The sequence below is a fragment of the Sminthopsis crassicaudata genome, chromosome 5 (genome assembly GCF_048593235.1).
Source record: "Sminthopsis crassicaudata isolate SCR6 chromosome 5, ASM4859323v1, whole genome shotgun sequence".
Classification (NCBI taxonomy): Eukaryota; Metazoa; Chordata; class Mammalia; order Dasyuromorphia; family Dasyuridae; genus Sminthopsis; species Sminthopsis crassicaudata.
The window spans coordinates 213,571,185-213,598,226 of NC_133621.1; the positions used below are offsets into that span (position 1 = coordinate 213,571,185).

At 33.4% G+C, this 27,042-nt stretch overlaps 1 long non-coding RNA gene across 1 annotated transcript in view; it reads right to left on the reverse strand.

The window, feature by feature from the left end:
- The window catches only part of LOC141542740 (uncharacterized), a 110,708-nt gene extending 87,485 nt beyond the window's left edge, over window positions 1-23,223 (reverse strand). Inside the window, exons 1-2 of the long non-coding RNA XR_012482245.1 lie at window positions 22,790-23,223; window positions 17,594-17,711 (exon numbers count right to left, since the gene is read on the reverse strand). This is a non-coding gene — a long non-coding RNA (uncharacterized LOC141542740). The remainder of the gene's footprint in view (window positions 1-17,593; window positions 17,712-22,789) is intronic.
- Between the last annotated feature and the right edge of the window lie 3,819 nt (window positions 23,224-27,042).

The window sequence follows — 27,042 nt, forward strand, 5'->3', positions numbered from 1 at the left end:
AGTGTCTTCTAAAAAGTATTAGTTGAATTGAGAACAATTCTGTTGATCTGATGATTACTGAAAAAAACCTGCAGAAATGCTGAAAATTTCTATAATCTTTACCACTGAAAATCCCTTGATTCATTTCCACATTCAATTCTTTGTCAGCTAAGCAAAATATAACATTTGAACATAATGATAATGACAGAATATTTGAAAAACATATGGAAAAGTTTCTATTTTAAACACATTAACAATGCAATAATGTCAAGAATTTTTAGTATAAAACATGGAATTGTCCAGGGATGCATCTTAAGCCTGTTATGATTCTGCTGAGCCTCAAATTCATTATCATCACTAACACAATAATTTCAAGAAAAATAGACTTCAATTTTTTTTTCAATAAAAACCTACCTATTTCTTCCTCCCACTCCTGTTTCCATTCTGTATGAAAAAAAAATCAAACATGTAGCCAAGCAGAACAAATTATTTCCCTGGTGACATCTGGAGAAAAGATGTCTCAGTATTCACTCTGAGTCTATTGCCACTCAGTCAAGATGTGGGAAGCACATTACAACTGATGTTGGTCACTGCATTTATCAGTTTTATAGTCTTTCAAGATTGATTTACCTTGTTTTCATCATTCTATTCTCTTCATTCAGTATCTGTTCATTCAAGTTTTCCTAAGCTTTTCTGAAACTAACCCCCCTTTGTAATTTCTTATTGTATAATACTATTATATCACATGTATAACAAAATATAACCAGCCCTTTTCAATTGATAAGAAATCCCCTGTTTCCAATTCTTTACCAAAACAGAGTTGCTATAAATAATTTTCAACATTAAGGGCTGGTTTCTACTTTCTTTTATGTCTCTTAGCATAGAACTAATATTGGTGTATCTAGGTTAAAAGGTATGCACAATTTATATTTTGAGGGTATAATTCCAAATTGTTTTCCTGAATAATTGAATCAGTTCACAGTTCTAGCAAAACTGTATTAAATGTAACTTTTCCTAGTCCCCATCCAGCAAAAGTCATTTTTCTTTATTGGATACTTTGACATTGATGAGTATGAGATGAAAGCTCATTGTTACTTTATTTAAATTTCTCTTGTTGTTAGTGATTTCTTTGTTATTAGATTTCTTTTTATGAAGTGTTTATTCATATATTTTGATCAATACTTTAATCAATTATTATAATTACTATTTGTATAAGTTTTACTTGATGACTTATAAAACATAAAGATAATCCCTTTATCAGACAAGCTTATTAAAATTGTGGAAGTTCTCTCATTTACCTGCTTTTTTTCTAATTTTATTTACATTCATTTTATTTATGAACAAACTTTTTAATTATATATAATGCATATTGCTTCTGAGGAATCACCTCTCTTGTGTTTAGTCACAAGCCTCTCAACAATATATAGTCTTTTTGGCCATTTAATTTGTTTCCAGTGTGACTTTTTGTGTCTATCATGTACTTATTTAAAACTTATCTTGGCATAATGTTTATAATTTTTGGTCTAAATCTAGCTTCTGTCAAGCTGCTTTCTAGCTTTTCAAACATGAAAGAACAAAAAAGAAGTTAAAGACTCAAATAGAATTTTAGAAAAGTTAGATATGATGGATCCTTGAAGGTTAGCAAATGGAAATTGAAGAGAATATAATTCTCCACTGTGCATGGCACCTTTACCAAAATTGAACATGATTTATGTAATACAAACTTCATGAACAAATGAAGCCAATGCATAAAGTGTATACATCTATGTTTGTATGTGTAGGTATACACATGTTTGAAAAGAGTAAATTGAGAATACTCCATTATCATAATTTTCTAATCTATTTCTTCATGTAACTCATTCAATTTTTAATGTAAGTATTTAGATGCTACGTCATTTCATATAATGTGTTTGATGAGAATCTTTGATCATGCACTTTTGTTGTCTATCTGACACTCAGTTGTCTTGTGGCTCTGAGAAGCTGTAGCATGTTAAGCACTCATACCTTGGTAACCCATCTTGCAGATGTGCTAAAACCAAGTTGAGAGAAACTAATAGGTCTCAAATCTATCAGGGAGAGTGTGAAGACTCCCCTGATGGAACCATTTTTTCCAAGGGCTATGAAAGTGGCTGAATCAGTTGCTGTTTATATACCTCTCAGAACTTGGTTATAGAGATCGAATTATCAAGGTCTTCTGATGCATCCTGGACAACATCACTCATCCTGACTTTAGCCTTTCCATTGAACTTCAATGACTCTGGAGTGAGCCTGAGGACTTTGTGCCACAGCTTTGCCTAATTTAAATCCAATTCATAGGCAAGTCAAGGCAACATCCCTTGATGTCCCTGGTTCTCTTCCTTTGAAAAGGAAAAACAAACAACATGTTTATAGTAATATCAATTTATTGTATATGCAGCCTTTCAATAAAGTATTTCTATTTTTAACTCTTTTAATTGTGTCTATTTTGTATTGCTTTTTCTTTTTATAACTTTAGCTGAAACTTACTATATTTTCCACTTTCTTATTTTAATCCTATATTAATATTTAAGTATATTTCTAGTAAATATATTTTTGAATTCTACTTTCTAATCCATTCTTCTTTTCCCTTTCATTTCTTAGTGAGTAAATCCCACTGACATTCACAGCAATTATTATTAATTGAGCATTGTTTTTTCCTGTTATTTTCTCTTCTACTTTCACTTTTAATTGTTTTCTACACTCCTTTATAAAGAGTAAGAAGAGGAAAGGAGTGTGCTCCATGAAATCTGTTACTCTTCTTCTATCCCTCTTCTCTTTCCTTCACTTAGAGATTAATCATAAGTTCTTATCATTTGTTTTATTTTAACTCACTTTTTGAGTTTCATTAACATTAGAGTTTGTTTTTCACAGAAGTAAACTCTTCCTAATCTACTTTAACTCTTATTCTACCCTCAATCTTCTCCCATTCATTTCTCTTTTCCCATTGAGCAAAACGAATTTCTGTACCTTTGTGTATGTTTTTTTTTTCTCTTTTAACCAGTTCAGACAAGTGTGAAGTTCTATCATTGCCCTTTTCCTTGATTAAGCAATGCTGTGGAACTTCTATGAAAAAAATTTACTCTGGAAGATATAATCACAAATATGTAAAAATATCACCCCCTAAACAAGTGAAAGGTATAATCCTCTCCCCTATTAATTTTCTACTAGCTCAATCTTTGGGAAAAGGAAAAGGATGAGGTTCATATTTTAGCTTAGTCCCATAGGCCATAGTGCCAGTTTTGAATTTAAAACCCCTTTCAGATTCAAGTTCCAGGTAGCTTATATTCTCAGAGTTTTTCTACTGGCCCAGCTGATGAGACCACTTGGCTTCTAATCTATCATCATCATGGCTCAAACTATTGGGTTCTTTGCAGATCAGTTCTAGAACTGAAGATGAACAACATAGAACAAAAACAAAGACATCTAGAGCCATTTTTCATAACCTTTAGTTATGAAACCTTTTCTTTAAAAAGGAGATGAGCAGGGAAAGGCAAGACTTTCCCCCCTCACTGGTTTTATTCATGGCATCAACACTAAAAAAAAATAATGGAAATAGAGTGATCATGTTAGACAAAATGGGCTTGCTCAAAAGCACCGAGTCAGATTAGAAATGTTTATTTGAAAATTTCCATCTTAGGAAATCGACAGGAGTACATTTTTTTCCCAATTTTCATTCCAAATTCAAAAGGTTCTGAGGATTTGCTTCCTCAGAGCCATACAATTCAATTTAAAACACATACAATCCTACATGTTAAAATGAAAATCAACTATCTCCAAGTATAAAGGTTTTTCAGAGTCACAAAACAAGGAATAGTTAACAAAGTTCTCTAAATAAGATAACAAAATAAGAACTTTACAATATTTATCAAATATCTCTTCTCACTTAGCCTTATAGGACTTTTCTCAATCTACAAACAAAAGAAATAACATAGACAAAGAAAATCAGCTTCCATTATAAATAGATGCCTGGTCAACACTGAATTTTTGGATGCACATGTAACTCTCCCATTAAAGATTTGTGAGTTGGGATCAACTTGGAATTGCCCCTTTCTCAAATGAGAAAACTGTTCTGGATAGAAACTTCCAATGCTTTCCTCAGTGTATAAGGTCATTCAATTTGGATCTGCAAAAATGTGTCCCTTTAGCACAGGAGATCTCAATAGAAGTCTAAGCAATTTCCTGAACTTCCTGTAAAGATCTTGTCAGCTCTAGTGTAAGCCAAATGGAATAGTAAACTCACCCATTGGAACAAAGAAAAATTTGGTTCGGTTAAAGAAGTAGCAAATGTAAGCTGTTTGTAGATTTTAGGCACATGAGTTCTCATCCTAAGAAACAGTATATTTTGTTGTCACAAAGTCTTGATCTGCTTAAATTCAAACAGAACAAGATGACCGTTTTTACTAGATAGTAGCAGTTGAATGACTCCAGATTTCTCACATCAAACTTAATGCTAGTGCTTATACATGACTCAATAATGTAGAACACATCAGTATACTAATCCTTATACATGATTCAATAATAAAAAAAAAAATCATTATTTAATCATCCAAGCAGTCAATAGGATAAAAGATCACAAAATTACACAAAACAAACTGACTTGTGAGAGTCCAATCACTGGAAAATAAAAAATAAATGTACATTTAGAGTTTAAAGAGGCATTTATTGATTATTATTTGTTTGTTTTGCCAAACCTCTAGGATTTTGCAATCCAGATTATGTCAAAAATCAGAAATCCTGAGCAGATAATCTTTTTAGCAGTCCCCACAAAAGCAAATGACCTAATTTCATGCCAGCAAGAGCCCATATGTAACATAGAAACTTTTACAGAGGTTTATTTTTTAAAATTATAAATATCCAAACTTACTCCCCTAACATTTAGGAAGCATAATCCCCTTTTTGCCCTGTAACACATAAGCCTCTGGGGGAAAAATATGAGGGAGAAGTTTGGCTCTTGACTTGGTTTGGATATTCCAGAGCAAAGCTTCTTAAACTATGGGTGACAACTCCATGTGAGATCACATTGAATGTATAGGTCATGAAATTATTATTTATTATCATTGTATATTTAATTTTGTTTCTGTTTTATATAGCTATATACCCAGAGTTTCATAAAAAATTTCTTGGGAGAAAAAGGGTTGGGAGTGGAAAAATTTTATAAAGCCGTGGTCTAGTATATTGTCCCACTTCAGAATCAAAAACCCTTCCTGTTGAAGTCCCAGATACCCTAGCTTTTCAGAGCTTCCCAGTCCCATAAGGATACCTGAAATTGAGGACAATCAACACATAACTGAGCAGAAAAATAATACCCCTTGCCCCATTTCTCAGAGCAAGGGGTAAAAGAGAGCTAAGCTAATAAAAGCAAGACCTTCCTCTCAGCAGTTCAGTTTATGCCCCCAAAAAAGTACAAATTGAATCATGTGTAAGGATTAATATACTGATATGTTCTACATTATTGAGTACAGACAAAAGGATGATGGAGATAGCTGGTCACTCAGTGGATGGAACACTGGATCTAGAATCAAGAAGAACTAAATTCAAACCTGTCTCTGACACTTTCTAGCTGTGTGATACTGGCAAAATCACTTAATCTCTGATTAGCTAACAAAAGGAACCACTGGCTCCATTATAGAAGGAAATGGAAAAACCACTAAAGCATTTTTGTCAAGAAAACTTCCTAGACAGCTATGGTTCATGGAGTTAAATTTTTTCAGGATTTAAGTTCAAGTTTCTAAGATATTTAATTATGAGTTGTATCTCAAGTTCATATATCACATCCTCTTGTGCAAAATCAATTAAATTCATATTAGTCTTGAGTTACTCAAATTTCTTTTCCTTCATTTTTGAGGGTCATTTTCCTTGTAACATGCAGAACTTGTTATGTCTTACAAAAAATATTAAATCTTACAACTATATTTTTTTCAAGTTTGAAGCATAGATTCCCTCCCTTCATGTAGGAAGTCTGTGAACTATTTCAAAGGGCATTTTCTGTTTAGATATTTTATCTTTCATTGTGATGTTCCATTTTTGCAGTTGTTTTATTTTGTTTGATGTTGTGTGCTTAAGGAACCTATGCTTAATTTTTCTCTATTCATAATATCTTTAAGATCAATTAATCTTATATTTTAAAAAAAAAACCCATGTGTTCTTTTAGTATTGCAGTTAGCTTTTTCTAGATTATTCTTTACTTTAGTATTGAATTTTTCTTTTATAAAAAAAAAAATCTTTAGAGAGACTCCCACCATGCATTTGACTTGTTTTTCCTAATTGGTGATTATTTCTGTTGTATGATATATACATTCTCTCATCTGGTCCCTTCTTTAAATTTTCTTGCTCTCATTTCTGTGGCTCATTTTCTCTTCTGATTAATGATCTCCCTATTAGGTTTTGACCTTCAGGGTCCTTCTCAGTCTTTTAAAATCTATATCTATATCTATATCTATATCTATATCTATATCTATATCTATATCTATATCTATATCTATATCTGTCTATGTAGTCTCCAGTTTATTGTGGGGTTGTCTAATGATGAATACTTTCTACCATTATTTCCATTTAAAATCTAGATAAAAGGGGGGCAAAGCCAAGATGGTGCAGAGGACAAACATTTCTTTCTGAGCTTCTCACACGACCCTCAGACTAAATAGCAAATCCAGCCTCTGAATTAGTTCTGGACTAGCAGAATCCACAAATATGGGGAGTGCAACAAATTTCCAGCAGAAGATAACTTCAAAGATCACCAGAAAAGGTCTGTTTCAATTGGGCACAGAGGGAGGTAAGCCAAGCGCAAGCAGGTTGAGCACAGATTCCAGTGCAGGCAGCACTCTCAGAGGGAGAATCTAAGGGGAGAATCTTCCCACAGACCCTTTCTGAGTGATCCTGTGCAAGCCAGTTAAGCATTATTCAGCCTTGGTTTTCTCCTCTCTAACTAGGAAGTAACAATAGCATCCATTTCCCCAGATTGTTGTAAGGAAATAATGAAATAATAATTTTAGATAGTTTAGTATATTGCACGGCACATAGTAAGTACTATGTAAATGTTATTATTATTACTCATTTATAGGAGAATTATATTGAATTGTAAAATCATTACTATAAATATTACCTAAATTACTCTCAAAAATTGAGAAAGAAATCACTTTCCTTTTATAAGATTCTTTTATAAGACAAATAGAATCCTAATAACTAAAGGAGAGAAAGATGAATCAAAGGAGAATCACTATCATTAAAATAGACCAATATCATTAATAAATGTCAATTAAAATTTTTAAATAAAATTCTTTCAGATTATTGTAATTCATCCAGGAAACTATTTAATATGACCAAATTGGGTTTATGTCAGTGATTCTAAGTAGGTAGATAACTAGATGTAGATGTAATTTAAAAGAAAAATCTAAACTATATGCCAATATGGGTGGATACAAAAAAATTCCCTGAAAAAAATAGAGCCAATATTCATATAAATACAAAAAAATATATTAAAAACATCCCTTTAGGAAAACTTTTTTTTAATTCAGCAAAATGTATTTATCTAAAACTAAATGCAAGCAACATATGCAATGAAAATATACTAGAAGCTTTCTCAAAAGATACAAAAGCATAGCAAGAATCTCGACTCTCCCTAATATCATTTGAAATGATAATGGTTCTAGAAATGCTAACAATGGCAACATTACCAGAAAAAGACATAAAGAAAATATGAAAGACATAAAAGTAGACAAAAAAGATATAACACTATCTCTATTTGCTTATGGCATAATTATTTAGTTAGGAAATCCCAGAGAATGAGCATATATATTATTACATGAGATAATTAATAGATTGAATATAGTACTCTTCAACAAATTAAATTAACTCCCATCTCATTTCTATATAAATAAAACTAAATATAAGCGGCAAAAAGAGAAAAGTAAATGTCATTCAAAATAATTCTAAAGCATTGAATATTTGCAAACCAATTTATCAAATTGTATCAAATATTTAGATAGCTTCAATGACAAAATGATCTTAAAGAAATAAAGAATAACTTAACTAGATAAGGGAATATTAAATACTAATATATGTGAGAGTCAAACTAGAGTTAAGTTTTCACAGAACAGTTAAAATTTAATTCCTTGGAAACCTTGACCAGACTGAGAAATATTACAAAGCTGTTTCCACAGAATGTTGCAGGCTTCAAAGTAATGTAAGTCAAAAAGTATCATTGACCAATGAGCTCTCAGAAAGAACAACTAACTTGAGTATAGAATTCTGATAAAGGGGTCTAGGCTTAGAAAGATGCTGAATGAGGATCATAAATAATCTCTACCCAGACCACAAGAAAGCAAAAACACACATCTAGACAAATTGGGGTGGGGAAGAGGGAGTTCCAGAGCAGACCAGGAACTAGTCCTCTAGTCCTCTAGCCAATTAATGATTAAGTGGGAAGGAACCAGGAGAGGACTAAGCTAGAAAATCTCCCTCTTGCTTCTGTAACAACACAAGGTCTTTTAGGGAGGTGTGTCGGCTTCTCCTGAGAATCAAAGGCTGTGTCCTTCAATCTCTGTCACTCTTTTAATATAACATTACAGAGAGCTTTCTGGGAAGATGGCAGAATAGGTTGATAAATTTCAAGCTCTCCAGTTTTTTGGTTTTTTTTTGTTTTTTTTTGTTTTCCCCACAAATAGGACAAATCTGCACCTCAGGGCTAACATAGACTGGTGAAAAATTAAGACTTGGGCAGAAAAATGTTTGTGGCAGCCCTTTTCATAGTGTCTAGAAGCTGGAAGATGAATGGATGTCCATCAATTGGAGAATGGTTGGGTAAATTATGGTATATGAATGTTATGGAATATTATTGTTCTATAAGAAATGACCAACAGGAGAAATACAGAGAGGCTTGGAGAGACTTACATCAACTGATGCTAAGTGAAACGAGCAGAACCAGAAGATCATTATACACTTCAACAATGATACTGTACGAGGATGTATGCTGATGGAAGTGGATATCTTCAACATAGAGAAGAGCTAATCCAATTCCAATTGCTTAATGATGGACAGAATCAGCTACATCCAGAAAAGGAACACTGGGAAATGAGTGTAAACTGTTATTTTTACCTTCTGAATCCAATTCTTCCTGTGCAACAAAAAATTCGGTTCTACACACATATATTGTATCTAGAATATACTGTAATATATTTAACATATATAAGACTGCCTGCCATCTGGGGGAGGGGGTTGGGGGAAGAAGGGAAAAAATCTGAATAGAAGTAAGTGCAAGGGATAATGTTGTAAAAAATTACCCATGCACATGTACTGTAAAAAAAAAAAAAAAAAAAAAAAAAAAAAAAAGTTATAATTATAAAATAAAATAAAAATTAAATTATTAAAAAAAAAAAAAAAAAGACTTGGGCAGAACTGGAGATATTACCAAAGAAGAAGAGAAGATCCAGGCTGGAGATTAATATGTGTGAAATGCAAAGACCTCCAGGCTATCTCCATTGAATCACCTATTGGGGACCCCTCAGGCTAGCTGGGTGTGGCTGGAGCCTCAGCAGGGACCACAGAGACTTTCACCTCCTGGATTGTTTTTTTTTTTTTTTTTTTTTAATTCATTTTTCCAAATTATCCCCTCCCTCCCTCCACTTCCTCCCCACCATGGCAGGTAATCCCATACATTTTACATGTGTTACAATATAACCTAGATACAATATATGTGTGTAAATACCTTTTTCTTGTTGCACATTAATTATTAGCTTCTGAAGGTATAAGTTACCTGGGCAGATAGACAGTAGTGCTAACAATTTACATTAGCTTCCCAGTGTTCCTTCTCTGGGTATAGTTATTTCTGTCCATCATTGATCAACTGGAAGTGAGTTGGATCTTCTTTATGTTGAAGATTTCCACTTCCATCAGAATACATCCTCATACAGTATTGTTGTTGAAGTGTATAGTGATCTTCTGGTTCTGCTCATTTCACTCAGCAACAGTTGATTTAAGTCTCTCCAAGCCTCTCTGTATTCCTCCTGCTGGTCATTTCTTACAGAGCAATAATATTCCATAACCTTCATATACCACAATTTACCCAACCATTCTCCAATTGATGGACATCCATTCAAGTTCCAGTTTCTAGCTACAACAAAAAGAGCTGCACCTCCTGGATTGTTTATGGAGTCCTGGCTGAGTTCAGAAAGACTGAGGGAACTTCAGGTGATTTGCCAGGCCAGCTGTGCTACAGAGACATGGCCCTGGCAAGAAGGGAGCAGCACCAGGTAAGTGCAGAGGGAGTTGGGCAGAGATGCTCTGCTGTGGGCACTTGCTGAAGGGAAGCAATTAGTTTTGGGGCTCCTGGTCAGAGGGGAGATCCCAGGATTAGAGATGCTTACACTAATAACTTATTTTAAAAAAAATGAATTGGCAAAGAATAAAGAACCCAACCATAGAAACTTACTATGGGAATAGGGAAACCATAGTTAATTGACGGAGGAGGACACTGAAGTAAAAAAAGCTTCTACCCCAAAGAGTAAAGTGAAATGGCTCCCTGCCCAGGGAGAATATGTAAAAGAACTCAAAAATAATTTAAAAATCAAATGAGAGATACTGAGGAAAAACTACAAATAAATAAATAAATAATGACCATCCCGGAAAATAATGAAATGACCATCCTAGAAAATATCTACCCACCACCATCTCAATGAGATTCTTTGTGGAAAACACATTTTTACAAAACATATTCCCAAATCTGTTATGTTGTACAACAACAACAACAACAACAACAACAACAACAACAACAACAACAACAAAGACCAAAAGGGGGGAAAATACAAAAAAGAAAAATCAAACAAATAATTGTTTTTTAAATGAATATATATACATTCAGTCTCCACTGGTTTCTCTCTAGATGTAGCTGGAATTTTCAATCCCAAGCTAGTTGGAATTCCTTTGAATCGTCACATTGTTGAGAAGAGCCAAATCCATCACAGTTGATCATCACATAATCTTGTTACTGTGTACAATGTTCTCTAGGTTCTACTCACTTCACTCAGCAGCAGTTCATATAAGTCTTTCCAATTTTCTAAAATCAATCTGTTCATTACTTTTTATACAATAATAATATCCCTACATTCATATGCCATAACTTATTCATCCATTCCCCAGCTGATGAGCATATGTTAAACTTCCAATTTCTTTCGACTACAAAAAGAACTGCTATAAACATTTTTTGCATGTATGGGTCCTTTTTCCTCTTTTGCTTCAAACTATATTATAAAGCAGCATAGAGGCATTTATTATTAATTAAAAATAGAGAAGTAGATAAATGAAATAGAGTAGAAAAGAGACAAACAGAAAAAAAAATGGAAATCAATACCCCAATGTTCAATAAACAAACAACAACCAAAAAAGACATATTGCTTAGGAAAAAATTTCCTGTAGTTGGACTTAGACAAAAATCTTATGATATATTTCATATTACATTCAAAATAAATATATGATCTTAATATTAAAGATCATGTTACAAAATAAAAATGTATCTTTTACACATAGCTATAATGGATACATTACAGACAATTACAGAATGGACAATTACAGAATATTTTACACTACTACCTAACATTTATATAGTACTTATTTTGTACAGTAATATTTTGCACAGTAATATTTTTAAAATATTCTCTAACTTAATAGTCACAATAACCCTTCAAAGAAATTGTTTTTATTATTCTCATTTTACAGATGAGGAAACTGAGGTTAATAGGGGTCAAATTACTTAAAACTGAGAAACTTTTGCACAAACAAAAATATTACAATTAGCTAAAGAAGGGAAATGACTGAATATTGGGAAAAAACCTCACATCCATATGCATGCATACATACATAGCCAGTATGGATATATAATATACACAAAGTATATCTGTGTATACATTTACATAATGAATGTGTAAATATATTTACATATATATGTGTATGTATATATAGACTTTGTGTGCACATTTATGTCTATTTGTATAAACACAATATATATAAATATAGGATACATACATGTATATATGTAATATGTCAAACTCCCTCCTCACTAGATAGAATAAATAGTTCTCAGGAGTTACAAAGTTTGCAGCCATCTGAAAGAATGTATCATACAACTAATGAAAGAAATGCAAATCAAAAACTATCCTGAGGTTTCACCTAATACCTAACAAACTGGCAATGATAAAAAAATGAAAATTGATTATTATGGGCCAGAAATCTGGAGAAATATACTTGAGGCAAGGATTCTTCCAACAAGGTATTAACTCAGTGGAATTGATAAGACAATGGTTATCTAATTTAGGATAGTGATTAATAGTTCTCTAGTTCAGTATGATTGATTTAACTTACAACAAATAATGGTTCCCTAGTGATATAATGTTTGGCTTATACTCAGTATGATGAATGGATTTAATTGTAATAAAATATATAAACTGGGGACAAACTTAGCCACAGAAGAGAAGACTTGGCCAGCCTCATGGTAGCTCTCCTACCTTCATCTCTCTTTCACTAAGACCAAGGACTTGAGCTGGTTTTGAGATCTTCTAGAGAGCTAGTCTGGATACTATATTTTAATCCACCCTGGTGTGGGGGCTCTAGAAAGCAATGGTATGTTTTGTCACACCAACCTGCGGGTTCTAGAAAGCAGGACATTACATTGAGACATGCACACTGCTGACTGGCTGACTGGCTGAGACTGCTGACAAAGACTGGGAGACTGAAAGAGGCAGTAAAGACTTTGGACTTTATTCCTGACTATTCTAATGAAACCAAGGCTGTTCCAAAGGCCTTCCAGAAAGCTAACCCAGACATTACAATTGATGTTTAGAGAGTTTGTGGGAAAATAGGTGTGTTTTTGATGGAACTGCATATCTATGTAATTATTTTGGAAGGCAATTTGGAATTACTGAAAATCAATTGTTAAGCTGCTTATTTCCTTTGATCCCGCCTTATATCAATAGTAAAATATTTTTATTATATTGTTATTGTTTTTTATTTATTTATTTTGGTAAGTTAAAGCAAATGCCTATTTCTTGAGAAATGGATAAACAAATCAAAGTACATAAATTTAATGAAATATCATTGTATTGTTAAAAAAAAAACTATGATGTCATAGAAAAGGCTGGAAAGATTGACTCAATATAATGCAGAGTTAAGTCAGCAGAACCAAAAGAACAATATGCACAATTATTATGTGAACAGAAAGAACAATTACAATAAAAATCAAAAGTGAATGCTATAGTACAATAAAATAGAATTTTTTTAAATATACAAAACCAATATATTTAATATAGATATATAAAACTAATAAATTCTCATATCAATAAATTCTATTTAAAAAAAAAATGTGTTTTTGAGTGAATTGAGTCTATATTGTATTTGTGTGTGTGTGTGTGTGTGTATGTGTGTTTGCTGGAGATAAGCAAACTGGATTGAGATATCAGCACCAGGAGTCAGAAGAATCTTTTTTACATCTGGTTCTTTTTTCCCATTTAGAAAACACTAGACATGATTATGTTCCCCCATCCCCAACCTCCACTTTCTCCATAGTATTATTGTGAAATTTAGTTTTTTATATAAATGTTTTAGAAGTGAGAGTGATGAACATGCAAAAACAAAATTAGCAATAATAAGGTTGAAGTTTTTGTTTCTTCTTTTGCTTCTGCAGACTCTGTACCACATATAAGCAAATGACATAATTAATCAATTACATATATTGACAGAACTAAGGAGATTGTTGTATGATTTTTCTTCACAAAAGAAGTTGTTTGCAATGCCTTCCAACAATCTGATTATTTACAATCTGTTGCATGAAGTCTTTTGGAACATGAGTTTGAAGGTTGAAAATCAACCATTTTAGAAATTAAGGCAAATACTTAAATAGAGGAAAGTAAATTTGCAAACACATAGTCTTACTTTACTGCAACCCTTGTGGGAATTCTTTCATGCTGACTTTTTATCTTCAACTGTAACATAATCACCAATTAGTGTCAAAGTTACCAGAGCCATCAGACTACCAATTGCATTAACCTTATGCACTGGTTCAAGGAAAATGCAATCTTTCATCTTCTAAACAAATGACTTATTTCAAAGTCATCATTAACAAATTTGAACTTAAAAATGGCATGAATTGTAGTGCTATCTTATCAAATATATTAGCTTCTAGAAGGAAGATTATCAGGAACTGAGTTAAGCCTACATAATATAGGAAATAAGATTTTAGTGAATTCAATTGCAAAGAGGTCTCCATCTTAACCTTGTGCAGGTCAGAATCACTGAATTGCAGAGGGTGGGGGAGGTGGGGAGTCATCATTCATGTCACTGAAAGCTAGGTGTAATTCTTCTAATTCCCTGGCACATTAATGACCAACAACGGGCAAGCCCCTTAAGTGTCTCATTTATTGTCTTAAATATGAAAATGTTTTAGAGATTAGGGAAGAAATTGTTTGAATTAATTAAGTGAACTGGCGCTCAAGGGATCTGGTACAAGATTTTCAGACAAAGACTGGGAATTTACAATAATGACATTTCTTTCATGGTTAGAAAATATAGCACTAGAGGGATTTGGAGGCACTCTTAACATTTTAGCTGATGTCTTTTGAGGGCTGGAGAACCCTCTGAAACCATTTATTTTAGTCATTGGAGACTCCACTCAATTACAGCATAAAAGGCATCACATTAAAATAGGCACGAGGCCCACAAATTTCACCATTTAAGGGGAATCATATAACTGGCACAATGGAAATGCAGAATGCAAATAAATGGAAGCTATTAAAAGAATAGCATCATTTTAAAATCCTTTTTTTAAGGTAATATATAAAAACATAAAACAATAGAACTATGTTGAACATGGTTGATTTAATCATATTTTTATTTTTCTTATATGAAAATAGAAAAAAAAAGCTTCCTATTTCTTAAATGCTGATCCATCTAGTGACCCTTCCTTATGACTTGACAATGGAACTTCATAGAACTTTTCCATTTCCCCATAGATTTGTGTGTATATGTGTGTATGTATGCATATGTGAGTAAATATGAGAGGAAGGAGGGAGTATAAGAGACAGAGAGAGAGAAAGAGAGGGACAGGGGGAGAGAGAGGAAGGAGGGAAGGAGAGAGAAAGAGGAAGGAAAGAGGGAGGAAGAGGGAGGGAGGGAGAGAGAGATAAACATTGAGACAAAGACAGAGACAGAAAGAGAGAGAGTGTGTGTGTGTGAGAGGAAATGAGAGAGAGATACTGGATTGAGAGGGAGAGTACATAAAATCACAGTTACTTTTAAAATATTACAATTATTTTTTTTCCTAGTAGCTATTACATTTGTAGAATATCCAAGGTTAACTGATTATTCCTGGTTGTGGGTATATTTGGCCCTTTGGCAGATTTATGTCAGGAATGGAATAATAATAGCAATTCACATTTAAATAGCTTTTTGTGGTTTCAAGGTTCTCATTTGATTCTCACAACATCATCAGGTTGAAATAGGAATAAGGATTGTGATTGAACCTGCGATTTCATCGCAGGCCAATGACATTGGCCCTTCTGCCAATGCAGGTTGACATTTTATCTACAACTGCACAGACCTGCAGAGGTTTGTAGAATTATGTAATGTTTGGACTTGTTCAAGGTCTTACAGTCAGTATATGACAATTTTGAACAAAGATCTTGATTTTTCAGGCCAGCTCTTTAGCCATTATTCCAATGCAGATATCTCCATTTTAAAAAGAAAAATAAGGCTCACATGGAAAACAACAAGAAATATTACATATTTCTTGCAAAAGGCAGAAATGTCATATGAACCCAACTTTTCTGATGCAAATTCAATTTTTCATTCTATGAGTAACTTTGGGAATAAGAAATTGGGGAATAATGGTTAAACACATTCCTACCTACTTCCTCAAACATAATTTATGTCTTCTATACTCTCCTTTGTAATCAACTGATTTGCTTGTTAAGTCTGGCACTCCAAATTCCATCACCAACATGCATGGCATATACTCCAAACTTTTGTTTTTTAGAACCTATAACTTGCTCCAATAAATAGTTTAAGTTAAAAACATAAAGATACATTGAGTCTCATGCTCTACAACATTCCTGAGTACCTCTCAAACCAGATTAAAAACTGGGAAATATTTCACAAAATTAAAAAAAAAGTCAATTTTATACAAATATATATGAACAAATATCTGTTCATGTATGCATATACACATATATTCTTACGTTTTGTTCACATGTGTACATATCTTTGTGTGTGTGTGTGTGTGTGTGTGTGTGTGTGTGTGTTATGTGTGTTCTCAGTCAATAACAGCAGGGGTTAGTGACCTATTTCCTATTTGAACTTTATACCAATGGTTTGATCATGCTTTTTCCTGTATAAGACATTTCCTATTGCAGTGGATTTCAGGTTTGATTGGTAAGAATTGTCAAAAAACCAGGTAGCGTTCTTTTTCAAAGAAAAGGGTTTTATTGTAAAAGCGGCTGGAATCAAACAGTAACAGGGAATTGGTTGGTCAAAAGAGGTTGCCTGTGATGTGACTGAGGTTTCCTCCTATGGGAGGTTACTCTTCAACCATCAGTTAGGACTTAGCAAAATTTTGAAACTAACAAAGGCCTTGTTATTTTTGAAATATTTAGAAATTAGCAAGACTCTACTAGGGCTCCAGATTTTGAAACATTTAGAAATTAACAAGGCTCTGCTGGGGCTCCAGATTTTGAAACATCTAGAAATTAACAATACTCTGCTGGGGCTCCAGATTTTGAAACATTTTGCAGGACCCAAGTCCTGTACCTGGCTAAGTGAGTGGGCAGCAGCACCCTGTTTTTCTGCCCCTGCATTTAGTTGTCCCTGCAGGAATTACCAAAGGCCCTGCTGGGGCCCATTCCACTATTATTGTTTTAGAATTTTCTCTCTCTTGAAATAACTTTCTACTATGACCTTAAGATGATCATTTTAATTTAAAGGGATCTTAAAGACCATCTAGCCTAATTCCTTTATTTTAACAAATGAATCTAAGCCCCAGAGAGTTTTAGAGATTCATGTTCATTAGAAACTTACAGAAATAAACTCTTTGAAAGTTTGTGAGGGTATTTGAATCTATGTCTATGTAAGGAAATATGAAAAAGGGAGAAGAGAGTAAAGGCTAGAGAGGCAGAGAGAGACAGGGGTGAGGGGGGAGGGAGAGAGATTGAGAAAAAAGCTACTGAATTGAGGGGGGGAAATGCAGAATCTTACAATTACTTTTAGTTTATTAAAATTATTTTTTCCTAGTAGCTCCTGGATATCCAGAATCAACTGTTTATTCCTAGTTGTTGGTATTTTTGGCTCCTTGAAAGATATATGTTAGAAATGGTGTAGCAATAACAATTCACATTTAAATAACTTTTTATAGTTACAAGGTTCTCATTTGATTCTTACAACATTGTAAGGTAGAAGTGGGAATAAGTGTGATTTCCTTAGCTTGCTGAGGTCAGGAAGTAAGTAGAAGAAGCAGTATTTGAATCCAGGCTTAATAACTTCAAAGGCTAAGGTGTTTTTATAACATTACTCCCCAGAATTTCAGCATCATATTCTAGTTTCTATCTACTTTGCATTGACTTACTTATATGCATTTTCTTCTGCCAACACACTGCAGACTGCTTTTCTGTTTTGGGCTCTAGATCTCTAGGTCCTGGAACATTTTCTTATATGTAGGAGTTATTGGATAAATATTTGCTGACCTGAATGGAGAGATCAAAGACCCTTTTGAATAAATTGCTTTCAGAATTTGATTCTTGCTCTTTAGAAATTTTATTTCCTATAGTTTATACTTAGAAGCTGATAATGGTGCAGTAGATAGAACATCTGGGGCCAGAGTTAGGAAGAACTGATTTCAAATCCAGTTTTAGACATTTGCAAGTGGTTATTCAAATTATTTAATTTTGGTTTGCCTCAGGTCTTCAGTTGTAAAAAGCAAAAAGGAAAAGCAAAAAAAAAAAAAAAAACATATATATATATATATCCTGAAGAATACACCACCTTTAAAAGTAGAATTAAATAAATGGAAAAAGAGATACAAAAGGTAACTAGAAAATAACATTAAAAACTAGAGCAATACAAATGAAAGCTAATAACTCTGAGACAGTAGGAATAAGTCAAAGTAAAAACAATGCAATAAAGGAAGAAAATGTGAAATACCTCATTAGCAAAACAGCTGACCTGGAAAATAGATACAGAGCAGGCAATTTAAATATCATTGGCCTACCTGAAGGCCTTGACAACAAAAAAAGAGGCTAGATAGCATTCTATCATTAAGGAAAGACCATTAAGGAAAACTGCCCCAATATTCTAGAAAACAGAGTGGAAAATATTCATTGAAAGAATCCATCAATCACCTTCAGAAAGAAATCCCAAAAGGAAAACCTCAAGGAGCATTGTTCCAAGTATCCAGAACTACAGTCTCAAGGAAAAAATACTGCAAACTTCCAGGCAAAAATAATTCATTTATCAAGGAGAAACAGTCAGAATTATCCAGAACCTGGCAGCTTCTACAATTAAGGATGAGAGGGCCTGGAATACTATATTCTAGAAGGCAAAGGACCTAAGGTTATGACCAAGAATTTTATATACATATGTATTATAAACAAACATATGTATGTATTTTATATATACATATCTGTGCATGCATACTGATAACATTATATCCCTACCTATCTCAGAATTCTGTCCCATTTGTCCTTTCTAAGAAATGTAAAGTGTTTTTTTAAATTAATTCTTACTTCCTACTCCATATTTAGCTGAAAAAAAGCATATAAAGGCTCTAATTATTCTACTTTTAAATATGAAGGAGTCTGTGACTCAGGACAACTGGACTTCTGGAAGGATGAATGACTCCAGTTCATATATAACAGGTTGATAACAGACTAGGAAATAAAACTCAGGTCCCATATTTCTCATTCTACCACTGGATCCCAAGCTCAAATTTCTCACCAAAATGCTTTCCTTCACTAGAATTAATATTTCCTACATATGAGTTACAGCAGGTATAGGGAGAGAGATTAATATAGGCAGAAAGCAGATATATAGGCTATTTCCATAAATTAAGTTGAATAAAAGGTCTGGTTTTGGAGGAGAGGGAGATACACTCCATTTCTTTCACACACATACAAAAGATAAAGAAAGGGAAGGAGATAATATTGGAAATTAAATTATGGGTATTTATAGATAATTTAACAAAATCAGTTACTCATATGATAGATGACAATAAAATATTATCAAATTTATTCTAGTATCTTATTATGGTGTGTTTGCTAGTCAGTGTTGTTAAAAGCTATGATCTCTAGGATAGGAACAATATCATAATAGCCACTACCACCTCTATCACACTCTTACAAGTTGTCTTAGTTTTTATTGTTGTTTTTATTCCTTAAAAGTAAATGAGACCACTCTTGAATCTTGGTTGAATCAGGGGATTAAAAGTTCAGGATTTTTATATCACTTCCTCACCACCTGAGTATAAAGTAGTCATGAAGCACTCTGAAGAGCTCTAAGGGTTTCTGTTGCTTAGCTAATATATCATGATGGGTACTTCAGGCAAAGAGCTTTGCTTAGCTCCATCAACTTGACATGTGCTCAATGGCTATTCTTGTTGAATATCTATTACCTGTTTTAGCTAAATAAATCTCTTTTTGTTAATTGTCAAATGATCTAAAGGATATCACTTTTTGCCTCAGTATTTCACTTAAACTATATAACAGTCAGCCTGAGTCAGCTACAGGTCCGAATATCTTGTAAGCTCAAACTCTGGCATCTTACCAACTTGCCAATTCTTTGAGTTATGGTTCTAGTGACAACTGAAAATACTTCCTGAGAAACAATTTAATTGAGAATAAGGAGGTTCAACACTTATTTGTTGGTCATGTTGGATCGTGGATTCTTTGTGCATCTTAAAAACCCTTTGAGAAGATGTTATAAATTATTAGTAGTTAATGATTAACCAGCAGTTCTGAAGTTCTACTTCATATATTTCAGATTGGCATATTTGACAAAAACTGAAAGTGAAAAGTAAAAAAAGTTGGAGGGATTATTAGAAAATAAGCACATTAATACATTGTTGATGTAACTGTGCATTAATCCAAATATTTTAGAAACATCTGTTACATATTTTTAAAGTATCAGAAACTGAATGTTGTAACTAAAAATATATTAAAGAAAGGTTAGCTTTTAGATACCATACTTAAGGTGTATAATGAAAAGGTAACAACACAGATATTTTAAAATAACTGAATTTTCTCTGGAGAGAGATGATTTTTCAAATTAGATATTAACAGAAGTAGAAAAAGTTTACCAATAACAGTAGCACAAGAAATATTATGCAAGTCTAATGGGCTTCAATCATATGACCAACAGAATTTCATCTTTTTTGAGATGAAGGTTATTAAAAGAAAGATGGATTTTCATCCATTTAGGGCATTGTAGGTGCCAGACAGCCGGAAGGGAGGCAGATAAATGTATTCTTAAGGTGCCCGCTAGACCTCATGATTCTGTATATTTGGTGCAGTTTTTAAAATGAAGTCACTGAAAAATTTCTTTGTGTCAAAAGTCTGCCTTAGGACTTCAAATGCCATTAGAAGTAAATAGCAACTGAAATAATATTTCTACATTGAAGCTTTATGTACAAAGGGAAAAAGGAAACATCTCTTTTCATAACTAAGTTGAAATGCTTTTTTTTTTCCTCCTAAGCACATTCTTCATTTAGAAGACTGAGCTTCCAATACCAAAAGGCTGATTATAAAGCAGTATATCTCAAGCTCAGTGTTATGTGCAAATCAAAGTATAATCCAACACAACTCAGCTATCTACTTTGGAACAGTCTACCAACCAACCACAAGCACATTTTTGGGGCAAAAATAGTTGACAATTAATCAGTGAGCCATGTTTTCTTCTTTTTAACCCATTTCTCTGGTCTTAACGTAAAATAAAGTAATCTCATTTGAATAAATCAGAGATAAATAGCACTGATTAGAGATATTCTCACAAGTGGACAAAATACACAGTTATGACAATAATTTTCATGGTTCTATTTTGGATCTCTTTATATTAAATTCTGCCAAAGATTCTAATTTGTGTCAGGATAAGTAGGGATCCCTTAAGGCAATGAAATAGTGACCTGTTTGATTTAAGATTCAGCTGTGAATAATTACCATGCTATTACAATATTTCCTGAATACAATAGTGTGACATTTTTCATAAAAGAAAAATGATTCCTATTATGTCAAATGACTACCAAAGTAGATGGAACTTTGAAAGGTCATTGGATCTCCTCCCACTGTGAACATGTAAAGGAATTTAGCTCTACTGTCAAATTCACTTAGTTGTTTCCCTTTTGGTTTAAATGGATAACTTAAATTTCTTAAATCACTGTCAAGTTCTTTTTTCTCTTAAATGATGCCATTTTAGTCATCGGTCTTTTTTTTTCTTTTTAGAGTTATCTGACTCAATATTTTCTTTCTTTGGCTGGTATCTTCTCTTTCTAAAGATTATACCTTAATTCATAGAGAAGCAAATGACTTTCTGAAGTCACTTTCTTCATTTATAAAACAGTGAATAAAACATAGTGAATAAAACAAAATACTAGACCCAGGGTCAAGAAGACCTGGATACAAATATTGTCTCAGAATACTTATTAGCTATTTGAGACTGAGCAAGTCACTCAACATTTCTGAGCCTCACTTGCCTTATTTGTAAATTGAGAGGTTGACCTAGATGGATTCTAAGAGTACTTCTAGCTCTAAATTTGATTCTTCAATCTCATCATCATAGAAATGTTGAGGGGAAAATACTAAAGCAATGCAAATGCAGCTACTAACATTGAAACTTAGAATTTAAAAAATAGAGGTTTTTAAATGATAAAAATAAATTACAAAATAGCTTAAGAGTAACTACACATTTTCTTATTTTCATCCAATATAATCATGAATAAAAATCATATTTTATAAGATTACTGATATATATAAATACATATGTGTATATACATTTGTTGATACTATTTATTTTCAGTCATGACTACTCTTTGTGATCCCATTTAGGGTTTTCTTTAAAAAATACTGGAATGTATTTTTCTTCTCCAATTCATTTTACAGACGTGGAAACTGAAGCAAATAGAACTAGTATTCTATCCACTGAACCATCTTGTGGCTTATATATACACATATTATTTACACATAATATACATTTGTTATATGCACACACATATGCATATGTTATGATATATTATGTATGTATGTATTTTTAAATTTAGGTAGGTAGGGAGGAGTTTTGAATCACGATGGTATGAAAAATAAAATTTAAAGGTTGACAACTAAGAAAAAGAAGAGAACTGCCTATGCTTGGTCCTGTGTTTTGTTTCACAAAATGAACACATGTCAAGCTATTTCTATTTCTTTATATGTTTCTAAATGATTTACTCATCGTGTTATGTGCAATAACATCAAAGGATTTGTTTAGTGAGGTTCCTCCTCATGGCCATCATTTTCTGGGACTGAGGACTTCACTTAAGGTCATAAATATCACCATAAAGCATAGTTGTTTTTACATCCTTTGAGTCTGACAGAATATGCTGCTTTTTTTTTTTCTTGTGAAACATCCTTCATATAATGACAGCAATATCAGAAGGCTTAGGAAATCCTCATAGTTATGATAATATGCCATCAAACTTTAAATTGAACTAAATGCAAAAGTGTTCAAATGAATCAATACTAATATTGTATAGTAGCTTTGCTTTGAGCATGCCTAGATCATCTAAAATAAAGGCACTTACATGGAAGAAATCAGCATTATTCTGGGAGAAGACAGTCTTCATTCCCCTACCATGTGGATGGGAACAGCTTCTTCCATTGACCCTAAACTTGGAACAGACTGTCTTTTTAAAGATCCCACATTGGCCAGTCACTTTCCTTGTATCTTTTTCCTGATGTGACTTTGTCTCTGTCTTTTTCTCTCTGTTCATTTGTCTCTCTGTCTCTGTATGTTTTTCTCTGCGTGTTTATCTTTATCTCTCTGTCTCTGTCTCTATGTTCCTCTCTTCTTTCTGTTTCTGTTTGTTTCTCTTTTTTTTTTTCTGACTCCTCCTCCTCTTCTTCCTCCTCCTCTTCCTCCTCTTCTAGATCAAATTCCTCTTCAACCAGAGCATAGATAGACCTGGGGGAGGGGAAGAACTAACTGCCCCTCCCTACCTTTAAGCCCTGTGGTTCCAAGGAGTGGGCTTTAGTTCTAGGCACAGGCAATGGAGTCTCCAGAACAGGAATCAAGTCATGATTCCAGAAGGATTCCAGCCATGGTATTGTTGTCAGCCTATCAGGAAAGACCTGAGAAGCCAGGGTGATCAGAACTCAAGAGTAGTAGTTTTTACCCCAAACTGACTGAAATGAAGCCATAAAGGGAATCAAGTTAAACAACCTAATCTGTCCCTCTGAAGAATAGTTGTATGTGAAGAATGTTTTCACAAGACTTGACAAGGTCTAAAATATGGGGAAAGAAAGAAGAAAAAAAGAAGGAAGTGAGGAAGGGAGGAAGAAAGGAAGGAAGGAAGGAAGGAAGGAAGGAAGGAAGGAAGGAAGGAAGGAAGGAAGGAAGGAAGGAAGGAAGGAAGGAAGGAAGGAAGGAAGGGAGGAAGGAAGGAAGGGAGGGAGGGAGGGAGGGAGGGAGGGAGGGAGGGAGGGAGGGAGGAAGGAAGGAAGGAAGGAAGGAAGGAAGGAAGGAAGGAAGGAAGGGAGGGAGGAAAGAGAGAGGGAGGGAGGGAAAAAGGAAGGGAAGGAGGGAGGAAGGAAGGAAGGGAGGGAGGGAAGGAGGATAAATTACAAATCTGATTTTTGGATGAGGAATTGGATTTTGGGAGTCATCTGCACATAGGTAGTAATTAAACCTATCAAAATTGATGAAATCACTGAGGAAAAGAATGAAGAAAGAGTAGAAAAGAAAGCCCAGGATAGATCTCTGGTGGATTCCCATATTTGGTGAACAGGAACAGATTGATGAACTAGCAAAGGAGAAAGAGAAGGAGGGATCAAGTACATAGGAGGGAGAACCATGAGAGAGCCCATTTATAGGTACTTGTAGAGGAAATAGGATCTTAGAGAGACAAGGAAAGGTAGATTGATAGAGGCAAATATATAAAAATGATATAGACAACATGTGAGATAAAGGAAAATGATTCTCTATTCTGAATATCTTTGTTTATGTACACAAATTATAGTGGATTGTAATCTACCACCCCAACAAATATGAATTCTTTTTTCATTTTTTTTTCAAATATGAATTCTTAAAAAATAAAAGCATTTTTACTTTTTTTTTTTTGTTTTAGCATGCATACTGTTTGTGGATGATAAATGCATATTGAATGAATAGCATACATACTGTTTGTGGATGATAAACATATATTGAATGAAAGATTTAATGGAGCATTAATATCAATCTGTATCAATGAGATCATGACTCAATTTGAGTAATAGAAAACTCTAGTATCTGACATTTGAATGTATTGGACATCACTGAATTTGAGTTTCTCATTAAATCTCAGGATGATACTGTGTACTTCCTATATAGGATCTTTTAAAAACCAAATTTAGAACTAGCAGTTCCCCAAAGCCCTCTTCTAGCAATGTCACTATTGACAGAAAGGAAAAATCATAATAATTTTGATCTTTTGCTGCTTCTGTCACATCCCACAGGAGTCATATTATTGATGCTAAAAGCAGGAATTAGGAGTAAGACATTCTGTATCTTCAGTGCTATGGCCAAGAACACTTCTGCAGAACCTCCAATATGCTTTTCTATAACACTGACATAACTTTCTACAACAAAAGTTAATTATCTTGTAAATTATGCATCAAGGACTAGAACATGTTTGATATATTTAAATGTCAAATGAACAACAAACTTGGAAAGTTTTTTGCAAATTGATAGCTATGATTTTTTTTTGGGCAGGGAAGGGAGGAGGCAAGAAGCTTAAGTGAGGGTGGAGTTGAAAAAAAGAGTCCCAAGTCAATTCAACAAGCATTTATTAAACACTAAACTCTGAATCCAATAGAGTTCTAAGCAAGTACAAGAAGAAAGGTGTCCCTCTCCTCAGGGAACTTCCATTCTAAGGGAGCAAGACATTATATAAAAGGAAGATGAAAAGTTGTGGAATGGAGAGGGGTTGAAGGGAATCAAATTAAAATGAGAGACTCCAAAGCCAGAGGGTACTTTCACTGTGAGAAATGGGCCAGAATGAAGGAAGTCTACAAAATGAAGAAATTTTTGTTATGGCAAGGTAAATAAAGTTCTGTGGGGTTCAGGAATGAAGGCTGGAGAGGAATATTGATTATATATACATAGACATAGACACACATACCTATAGGAATGTGAGGCTCACTAATAGCCAATGACCAGTTTTATTGGAATGCGTCTCTGAGCTGTAATTCTTTACAAGTATGAATTTGTGGCTCAATGATAATACATTTCCTTGTGGGTTTTTATGCCCTAGCAAAACCACTTGGTCCTGAAATGGTAATATATTCAATGTATGTGTGGGAAGGGTTTGGGAGTGTGTGGGGGGGGTTTGATTCTATTCACTGTAATGACAAGAGCAAAGCCATTTTACTTTGGAAAATCTCCTCCAGGCCTAGAGTCCCAATGTTTAATGACAAGAATTATTCACATTCATAGTGTAATAAATAACATTTTATTACAATTTAATGTGTGAGACATCTTTGGATGACATCAGGAAGCCTTGGGTCCCGCCATCTGCCGGACAGCAAAAGATTCATCATAATTTTTCATTGACTATGTAACTGTTCTAGCTCAAAATAAAATATTTTGTGAGTATTACTAGCTCAAAATAAAATATTTTGTGAGTATTACTAATGACTATGTTTGTCCTTTACAGCTTTTTGTTTTCATGATGCTGTTTTTATAGATAGGTTCTATCAGATTTTTTTTAAAAGATGACCTTCAACAATGATACTGTATGAGGATGTATTCTGATGGAAGTGGATATCTTCAACATAGAGAAGAGCTAATCCAATTCCAATTGATCAATGATGGACAGAATCAGCTACACCCAGAGAAGAAACACTGGGAAATGAGTGTAAACTGTTAGCATTTTTTTGTTTTCTCCCCAGGTTATTTTTACCTTCTGAATCCAATTCTTCCTTTGCAACAACAACAACAGCAAAATTCGGTTCTGCACATATATATTGTACCTAGGATATACTATAACATATTTAATATGTATGGGAATGCCTGCCATTAAGGGGAGGGGGTGGAGGGAAGGAGGGGAAAAATTTGGAACAAAAGGGAGTACAAGGGATAATGTTGTAAATAATTACATATGCATATGTACTGTCAAAAAATGTTATAATTATAAAATTAATAAAAAAATTAAAAAATTAAAAAATGACTTTCAAGATAAATTCACAACTTGATTTTTATTATATACCCCAAACTATGACTTCTAGCCTTCTCTGAGAGCAACTCAAGTTCATAGTGTGGTGTGTAATTAACCCAAAGAAAAGTTAAAAACCTGCATTAAAGTAAACAAAAGAGGCTACAGGGAAAAGAGTAGCTCTTAGTCATTTAGAAACTGTTTGAACTTCCCAGATTTCATTTATTTCTCTTATTAGAAACAATGAGTTTAGGATCAGAAGGGCACCTAAAGAGCCAATAGCAATACTTATGGCCCAAAGAAATCCTGGTAGTCAAATTACTATAATCTTTTGTACCCAGGAAAGCTCAACCTGGAAAAAAAAAAAAATATGATATCCTTTAAAAACTTTAGAGAACATTACTTCAGAGAATTTCCTTATTAATATATTCCAAGTCTTCTTTTTTCTAGCCTTAAATGCAGAAATGCTTATGATGATTTAACTTATTTTGTTTGACAGTATTGTGTGGTACCCAGCTTCTTAATTTGTAGCAAGTAACTCCATATGAGATCTCATAACTGAATATGGTGGTCATGAAATCATAATTTGTTATCAGGAAATATTGATTTGCATACCTATTTTATATATACCTCTATGCCGGGGGTCA